This window comes from Mytilus galloprovincialis, chromosome 8 (assembly GCF_965363235.1).
Source record: "Mytilus galloprovincialis chromosome 8, xbMytGall1.hap1.1, whole genome shotgun sequence".
In the NCBI taxonomy this organism is placed as follows: Eukaryota; Metazoa; Mollusca; class Bivalvia; order Mytilida; family Mytilidae; genus Mytilus; species Mytilus galloprovincialis.
The window spans coordinates 59913820-59923318 of NC_134845.1; the positions used below are offsets into that span (position 1 = coordinate 59913820).

A 9499-nucleotide genomic window follows, 5' to 3' on the forward strand; every position below is an offset into this window, starting at 1 on the left:
GAGGGTATGGATGTGAATTAATAGAATAGAGAACAAAGGACAAAGAAAAAAAAGGAATAAAGAATAGTGAAAGAAAGAGAATAATGGAAAAAAGTGTAAGTTATTAAAAATATAACTAAAACAAGAATGTGTCCCCAGTACACGGATGCCCCACTCGCACTATCATTTTCTATGTTCAGTGGACCGTGAAATTGGGGTAAGAACTCTAATTTGACATTAAAATTAGAAAGATCATACCATAAGGAACATATATACTAAGTTTCAGGTTGATTGGACTTCAACTTCATCAAAAACTACCTCGACCAAAAACTTTAACCTGAAACAGGACGAACGAACGGACGAACGAACGGAGGCACAGACCAGAAAACATAATGCCCCTCTACTATCGTAGGTGGGGCATAAAAAGAAGACAGAAAAAAAGACACCCCTCCGAGACGAGCCTTACATGCACTGTTATTACCCAAGGTTAATTTTACGGCGGCTCATTTTATTTTGGCTTAGAAATAAACATAATTGACAAGTTTCCTTCCCCTGCATTCTCGATCCCACATGTAAATAGCACGGTGATTTCAAAAAGACATTGATACATCATTACAACACTTGCCGTCAGTATTTGAATATATTGATTAAGAAGGTATAGAAGATTAATGCACGCACACTATTATCCACCACTGGCCTAAATAGTTAGTCCGCAAACAACGAGGGTCATAAAAACCCAGCACTTTGAACACAGCCACCGGCATGGTGTGAATCTGAAAGCTTCCCACTATCCATTTCTACCCATAGAAAACTTTTGCCTTTCATTTATCAAAAATGAAATATGTTGATATTAATGGTATATAAGAATTATTGGGGAATTCAAACCATTCCTATTGTAAGTGATAAAACTAAATTTATATCAGGGTGATTGAAATGAGGAAAAAAAAGGGGGAATCAGGAGTTCAGGGTCCCCTGTTTGGGAAAAGAATTGGTTGATTATATATGGAATCACTGAGTCATGGCAGGAGCAGGCCCCTCTTAGGCAGTCGGTGGGCCCCACTTATGAAAAATTCTGGATCCACCACTGTGGTCATGGTGGTCTTCAGTTGTATTATCTTTTAAAAAAAAAATTACACCTGTATAGTGTATATTCTTTAGTGTAAATCAAGGGAAAATACTGTGAACTATCTGTGCATTGGGGCTTATCAAAAGGTATTTCGGGGGGAAGAAAGAAGGGAGGGTGAGTCCATGGGAGGTAATCCCCACCCCTTTTAATTTGAGAATATGCTATTATCTTGTAAACGGTCCAGATCCCCATCCCTAAACCATATGTATTCTTGAATGGGACGATAAAACAAATCAAATGAAATTAAAAGGAGGTCTTTGGGGGTTACCCCACTCTGTTCAATTTGAGAATGTGCTATTATCTTGTGAACGATCCAGATCCCCACCCCTAAACCATATATATTCTTGTCGGGGACAATAAAATTAATAATGAAATAAAATAAAAGTGAAGTCCCACCCCCTCTAGTTTGAAAACTTGTAAACGGTCAAGATCCCCAACCCTAAACAATATTTATATATTCTTGTATAGAACAATAAAACAAATCAAAGGAAATATAGGGAGAGTCCATGGGGTTCACCCCCACCCCGACATGTTTGAGAAACTTTTAAATGGTTGAGATCCCCTGTCATCCAGTGGTTAGGTGAAAAAATTTCAGGATCCCTGATCCCCACCGTCAAACCATATATATTCTTGTATGAGACAATAAAACAAATCAAATGAATATAGGATCATCCCCTTTGTCTTGGGTTGGGAACCCCCCTTTTTAAAATGGCTGGATCCGCCCCGGCATACCATCTAGCTAGCTATAAAGGCTTTAAAAATATGAAATCAAACAAGGAAATTAACAGTGTAGGCAACTGTTTTGAATTTAAAAAAAAGTCTTTTACATATATATAACAATGTTAAATTTTTTGTGCATTTATTTTTGCTTATCGTATTTTCAATAATAGACAAAATTGCATGATTGAATATTGTAATTTAAGAAAAATCAGCATACATGATATAAAATGGGAAGTGGAAACTGGGAATTTGACAAAGAGACAACAACCCAATCAAAGAGCAGACAACGGCCGAAGGTCACCTATGGGTCTTCAATGCAGTGAGAAAAATTCGGCACTGGTCTTCAGCTCATAAATATGTATCAGAAATGAAAACGAGATACAGCTTTCAGTTGTATTAATAAAAACCTCACAATAAGTTCTGAATATCAGAATATACAGTATTGCAAGATTCTCTCAAAATGTACACATAGAGCTGAAAAACTGTCAGTGACTGTAAAATTAATCATGCTTACATTAAAGTCCATGGAGTCCATCTTAATATGCATACTCTCGTACAAAGGAATATAAGTATGCAATAGACATCAAGTTTTCAAAAATAAGAGTATCTATGCCATTAATTTACGACAAGATCTTAATCAAGTAATAATTTCGGTTTGTTTAAATATTTCAGAGGTTAGTATGACCTCCTCTTTGGTGATGATGTTTTCGTTTTAAAGTTGGGAAAATTGTTTGTACATGTACCAACAAAAATAAAAACACAAATTCAATCTAGAATTATATTTTTATCATTTTTTTATGTTTAGGTTGTCAGCAAGATGAAAAGGACAAGTATGCAGTTCAAAATTCAAAATGTGGATAAGTTGAGGTTCTAGGTCTTACCTTTGCAGATTTTCATATTTTGCATGAATGAATTCAAAGGTTATATGATGGACAGCAGAGAAAGAAAAAAACAACTTTTCAATTATCCTGCTCCTGGATAAATGTAAAACATCTTGTTTTTCGGTAAGTTTTATGCTCTGTTTTGATAGTGTTAGTGCATTCATCTTTCCAGTCTTTCCTCTAAATTGTAAGTTTTTGGTGAGTGTTCACCATGAATTTCAGTAAGTAACTTGTGGATTTACATGTATATACTCAAAATTTAGTACTAATATTAATGGGATTTTAGCATGACATCCTGCCAAATGCTTGTTAATCATGTTTATGTTCCAGAACAAACAAGTACAGTGAAACCTGACTAAACCGAATCCTGTATAAACCGAAAACCTGTATAAACCAAACATGTTCGTAAGCACCGTCATATCAAATAAGTACGTTGTGAACCTGATTAAACCGAACATTGGCCAAAAACGAACAAAATCTTAGGTCCAGAAGAGGTTCGGTTTTAACAGGTTTCACTGTATTTGGACTGTACGCATACAGTCTGCCCAATTTTAAGAAGTTGGTCAAGTTTATTACAAACAAATGTACAGTACAGATCAACATAACTGAAATCTTTAATAGATTAATACAAAAAGTTTAATTGCAGTTAAAATAAAAACACAGGTTTGGTTGAGCTGGTACCAGACAGTACAAGTATACTTAAATGGTCTGACTGTACACATATGGTGGGACTGTAAGTTCTGGACCATAAAAGTAAGATCCGAATACTGATATGGTCTGGAACATTTATACATGTCTTAAAATTAATATCAAACACATTGGTGTTTTTGAACTTGGTAATAAGTTATGTGATAGAACTATAATGTTTTGGGATATCAAAATCAAAAATATCCCATTTTTACTTTTAATAAAGAAGAAGATTATTGATGTATGTTTAAATGTATATTAAAATGAGACAGCAAGCCAACAACACAAAAAAAAAGGATAAAACATACATATTTTGTTTGTATCAATGTTATAATTTCCAATATGTTCAAGGTATTTTTTCATTGAAATAAAACACAAATTGAAATCTGTCTGAACTTCAAAAGCTTAAAGAAATATTGTTTCTGTTGTCTGCATTTTGTATAATATATTGCAAATTCTTGTGAATAATGGAATGTTATTATAGTTGTCTAACTTTTAACATTGATCTTTATACTGTAAAATTCATAAATTATTGCGTGCATTTATTATTGCGATTCTGTCATTTTAGACTTAAATGCGATTTTAAATTTTACGATTTTGAAAAATCCTGTTTAATCCATATAAAATATTTCATAATACGAGTTTAAATTATTGCGTTTACAACTCCGTTGCATTTTTCGCAATAAAAAAAAACTTGCATTAATTCCGAATTTACAGTATATATATATATTATGTATATAACTTGGGAAAATACCCAAATTTTATAAAGAAGAATAAATTAATTGATTGTTATATGGTATTAGAATAGGAAGATGTGGTATATTGCTAATTTGACAACCCTCCATCAGAGACCAAAGGATGTAGGCCGTTAGCAACTGATGACACTGGACAACCTTTAACAATCAGTAAAATCCATACCGCATAGCTATTTTTATTGAAAATCATATTATTGCTACATGTATGAAAACAATTTTGTATAATCCATTACTTTAGATTTTATTGGTTCTTTTTCAGAAGGATTGAAATTCACCACCTAAAATAAATGGAGAAAACATAGAAACAAGACCAGAATAAATTCAAAGAAAAAAGTTGGATCAGTTATTATTTTTATCACTCAGTCAATGATTTGAAGTTCTTTTAAATTCAAAAAAATATTGAAACCACAATAATGTCAAAGTTCTGTGCTGAATGTCCAAAAAGTGGACTATACCATCAAACAATGCTGGATGATAAGAAACTATTAATGTTTTGTGTTGAGGGATATTGTGAAAAAAATAGATTTACTTAAATAGCTACTAGTATGTTAAGCCTAACAATAGAGTTTTTATTGATTTCAAATGGCAAATAATTGTGTTTCAAGAAAGTATTCTATAATTCATGAATAAACATATATTGATACTTACATTATCTGCTTTGTTGTTTAAAAGTTTAGTTTTGAACAGTTAAAGAACAATATGCTAAATTAACATTTCCCAAGAAAAAAAGATATTCAATTAAAAAGATTCATCTTATAATAATTTACTACCAAATAAAAAACATTGTAACATACACATTACTGTTTATTTATATCTATATATTTACAATTAGAATCCCATAGGATTTTAATTTGTCCCATGGGATATTAAAAATCCCATGGGATAATAAAAATCCCATGGGATTTTTTTTGTCCCATGGGACAACAAATATCCCATGGGACTACAATAATCCCATGGGACAAAAAAAAAATCCCATGGGATTTAACCAAAATCCCATGGGATAATGGTAAATCCCATGGGATTTTGCCCTGTCCCATGGGATATTGAAAATCCCATGTTTTTATAATTCAAATTGCAAAATAAATATGAAAGTAACTGTAGAAAACCAATGAAATTATTGAATCCCATGTAATTCTGCACATTTTGGTTATATACATGATATTGTAGCTCTTGTTTGAGGCGGCGGCGGATTTGCAAATGAGTGTTTTGCAAATTAAAAGTGTCCAGTGTTGTATCTTTATTCTTTAAGACATGTATATTAAATTGTTTTTCTTTAATCTCTATTTTTATATTTCATTTCAGCACCCTGTTAAATTTTCTAATATTTATTAAGTTTTAGCTTTCTTTCTTTTCCCTATTATTTTTTTTTTTACCTTTATTCTGTACATTTTGCCTGTTATTCTCTAATTTGTAAACCCCATCTAAACTCTCATCCATGTCAAATATACTTTCAAGTGGTACATACTTGTACAAAATTCTTGAATTTTAAATTGTAGGGAATTATCAACTGGTGAAATTCAGAAACTTATTCTTAATACTTTGCATTTAAATCAATAACAATAATGTGTCCATAGTGAACAGATGACCCACTAGCACTATCATTTTTATATGTTTAGAGGACCATGAAATTGGGGGCAAAACTCTAATTGGATAATAAAATAAGAAAGATCAGATCATAGGGAACATGTACTAAGTTTCAAGTTGATTGGACTTCAACTTCATCAAAAACTTGAAGCCGGACAGACAGATGGAGGAACAGACTCATACTCATGACTCATTAGAAAGCATAATGCCCAAAGGTGGGACATAAAACATCTATAGGCAAATATCCTTAGGTGACACGATTATTAAATTTATCACTAATGCATATATATATATTTTTTAATTGATATATATTAGAATTTTTTAAAATTATAAAACATCCTTAATTTCTGTATGCCTGTGGCAAATCCAGAATTTTTTTAAAGGGACCCGTACAAATCATGCTTCAGTGATTTGATCCCTAAATAGATTAATCAAACAAAATTTTATCAAAAAGGGAATGCCCGGGCCCATTTGCCCCATCCCCCTTAATCCTCCTCAAAATAAAACTTTAAGGAGACCATACACAAAACAAAAAAAATATACAATTCAATCATAATTATAATTCGCATTAAGTATGAAATTATTACTTACAATAAAATTTTTAAAATTCTATTCCTGTATGTCATCATGGTCATTGTGAAATACAATACTAACATCCTTCTAATTATTTCACTTTTATTTACACTAATTATAAGACCTATTCCCATTATACTTAATTAAGTCCATTGAATCAATGACATTGAATGCAGTGAAAGTATATACATGATATATATGTATAACATTTACTGGTGTTTTTATATTTGAGTAAAATACACACAACATGTATAAGTAAATGCGGCCTGTTTTTATCCAAAGATCTAGGAAGACATAAAATGAATTTCTCTTTTATTTCATTGGTTACTATATGGATTCATATTGATGTCATGACCTCATTACTTGGACATCATAAAATGTGTAGAGCAAAATAAAATGTAGTTTGAAATTCATCAAGAATACACATCTTATAACTATCTTCAATTTATTACAATATTGTTTTTGTGGTGATTTTGTGAAGAACCATGCAGTGAAAGAAAACAGTTCAAAGAAGAAAATGGCAAGTTATTTTAAAAATTACACTTTGAAGTTTAGATACTGTAATAAAATATAAAAAGATTATAATGTCAACAATTCTCTATCAAATATTTCTTTAAAAGTTCAACAACAGTGGGTTTGAAGTTTAACAGTAACACATCATTCCCTAATTAATGCATATTATGACTATATACAAATGTATTTAATGTCTTGAAATAACTGGCTCAGGATAGTTTGAAGTGAATATTTTGACATATATATATATATGTACATGTACAAATCTAAATTAAAAACTACTTTCAAACATATGATTGCGTTGGATTATAACAGCAATTTATATGTGTGCATGTAAAACAAATTTCGTTGAAGAAGGGTCTAAATACAGCACAAACAACGTTTTCCAAAAGACCAAAAAAGTGAAAAAGTATATTTTAACAAAACGCATTTGACTAATAGGTCGTATATATATATATATACATTCCATGTTCATGCCTTATATATCATGTACTGTATTACAACGTTAAATAAAAACTCAGGAGGAAAGGTAACAGGGAGACCCGGCCACGGAAAGCTTTATTTTTGTGAAGCCCAGGTGGTCAAGTGATGTAGCCCGTCCGATAAAGTGCAGGCGATTTGGTGTTACAATATCTCAGTAGCTTGATCGAGTTTGAATTTCTCTGAGAGCTAAAAAAAAAAACAATTTGCGAAAGCAAATTAACAGATCTAACATTGTTGGGTTGATGTTTAGAAATGTTTATATATATATATACATGTGCTTGATTTATATATATATATACATGTGCATGATTTAAATTATATTGTGTATGTTTTTTCAATACATCGTGTTCTTTACTAAAAAAAAATTGTATGGCACGTAACTTTATTGCTGATCAATGAAGTCTGTTTAGTTTCTCTCTATCTTTATGATCTTATTTAGCTCTTGCTTCAAGTTCACACACAAAAGAGTATTTTTCTGATTATTTATGCATTTCAAAGTTTCTCTCTATCTATTATTATAGTTTTCAAGATAATAAGCAAAATTGGACGAAAAAAAATGACCTTTATTGCCCCTACTCTTTTGAATCTCTTTCATATATATTCCATGTACATGTATTTTGGACCAGTAGTTTCAGATTACAAAAATTTACAAAAAATTCTTTAAATAAAATATAACTCCTTCAGGGGTTAATTGACCATTTTGGTCATGTTGCCCTACTTGTAGATCTTACTTTGCTGAACCTTATTGCTGTTTATAATTTATCTCTATCCATGATAATATTCAAGGTAATCAATGTTATTTTAGTAAATCAGCTGATTATGTGCTTACCAGCTGCACATGCATGGTCAATCAATTAAAAGCAATAAATTTCTTCAGTTGAATTGACCACAAATAATTGCTCCCAATCAAGCATTAAATTTCTCTGACCCTAAAATGTTGTGGAACAGTATCATTATATTAATCATAGCTTTATTCTGTTAAGCTCCTGTACATTTAGCATGTCAGTTAATCATGTTAATACATCAGATTGAATTATGCTGGCTGAAATTGAAGTTACTAGAATAAACCTAATGTTGGAAGAAAATATTTTAGAATATTTAGGAACTTTTCTACAAAATCTCCACAGATCTATACATGACAAAAACTATAAAAAAAATCCCTTGAAAACACATAAAGAAAATATAATTAAAATGTGTCAAAAACTAGTGCAAAGAATAAATAAGGTAGCTTTGTCACTACTCTAATAATAGTTGTTTCCAGATTATTAGGGTTGCTGATATGATGATATATTTCACTCCATTCATCTAATTTTAATAATATTAATTTTTATGTTTGTAAATTCAATAACAGATTTTGATACATGTTTGTCAAAAATTAACCCCTAGGGGGGGGGGGGGCGATTCCGTCACGCTTCAGTGATTCCCTATATAATCAACCAAATATTTTCTGAAAAAGGGGCACCCTGCCCCCCCCCCCTAAATCCGCCTCTGTTCAGTCTTACAAGACTCAGGTGCCTCGTGCAATGTATTCTGCTTATTTAAATTTATGTGCATCGTGATTTGCAAATGCTTATTTTGCGTGCTCAGTATTTTTCAAATAAAATTCAAACACTTAAATTGGCAGGAATCGTCAAGAAATACTTTTTTAAAAGCTGTAAACCAATTACATAATAAATGTGTTTACTAAATCGGGAATATCAAGTACTGACAATGTAAAACATAAAGTTAATATATACAAGAAGCAGGGGCGGATCCAGCCATTTTGAAAAGGGGGGGGGGGTCCCAACCCAGGACATAGGTGGGAGGATGTTCCAACTATATGTCCCCATTCAAATGCATTGATCGGCAAAAAAAATTGGGGTTCCAACCCCTGGAATAGGATCCGCCAATGAGAAGACTGTGACTCAGTCAGAAAAAGGTTCACAACAAAGTATTTATTTTTTGTGCAACGTTCATGAAATAATGTCTTATTTCACGATTTTTACGTGCAAGCACCCCCCTTACCACCCACTGCACACTTAGTGACCTACCCTTATCCTAGTCCAAATAATTATGAGTCTTGAAAGGCTAAATATTTTTTTTTCTTTGTATAATAGCCTTTCAAGACGTCATAATTATTTGGGCTATCCTTATCTTATCTTATCCCATCCCATCCCATCCCATCCCCCCCCCCCCAAAAAAAAAAAAAAAGAATGACA

The 9499-nt window shown here is 31.8% G+C and overlaps 2 long non-coding RNA genes across 2 annotated transcripts in view; both read left to right on the forward strand.

The window, feature by feature from the left end:
• The window catches only part of LOC143042310 (uncharacterized), a 51536-nt gene that overhangs the window by 22842 nt on the left and 19195 nt on the right, over positions 1–9499 (forward strand). The window lies entirely within an intron of this gene.
• LOC143042302 (uncharacterized) lies at positions 123–4797 on the forward strand. The gene is made up of 3 exons (XR_012967933.1): positions 123–634; positions 2631–2829; positions 4408–4797. It is a non-coding gene; the product is annotated as an uncharacterized LOC143042302 (long non-coding RNA).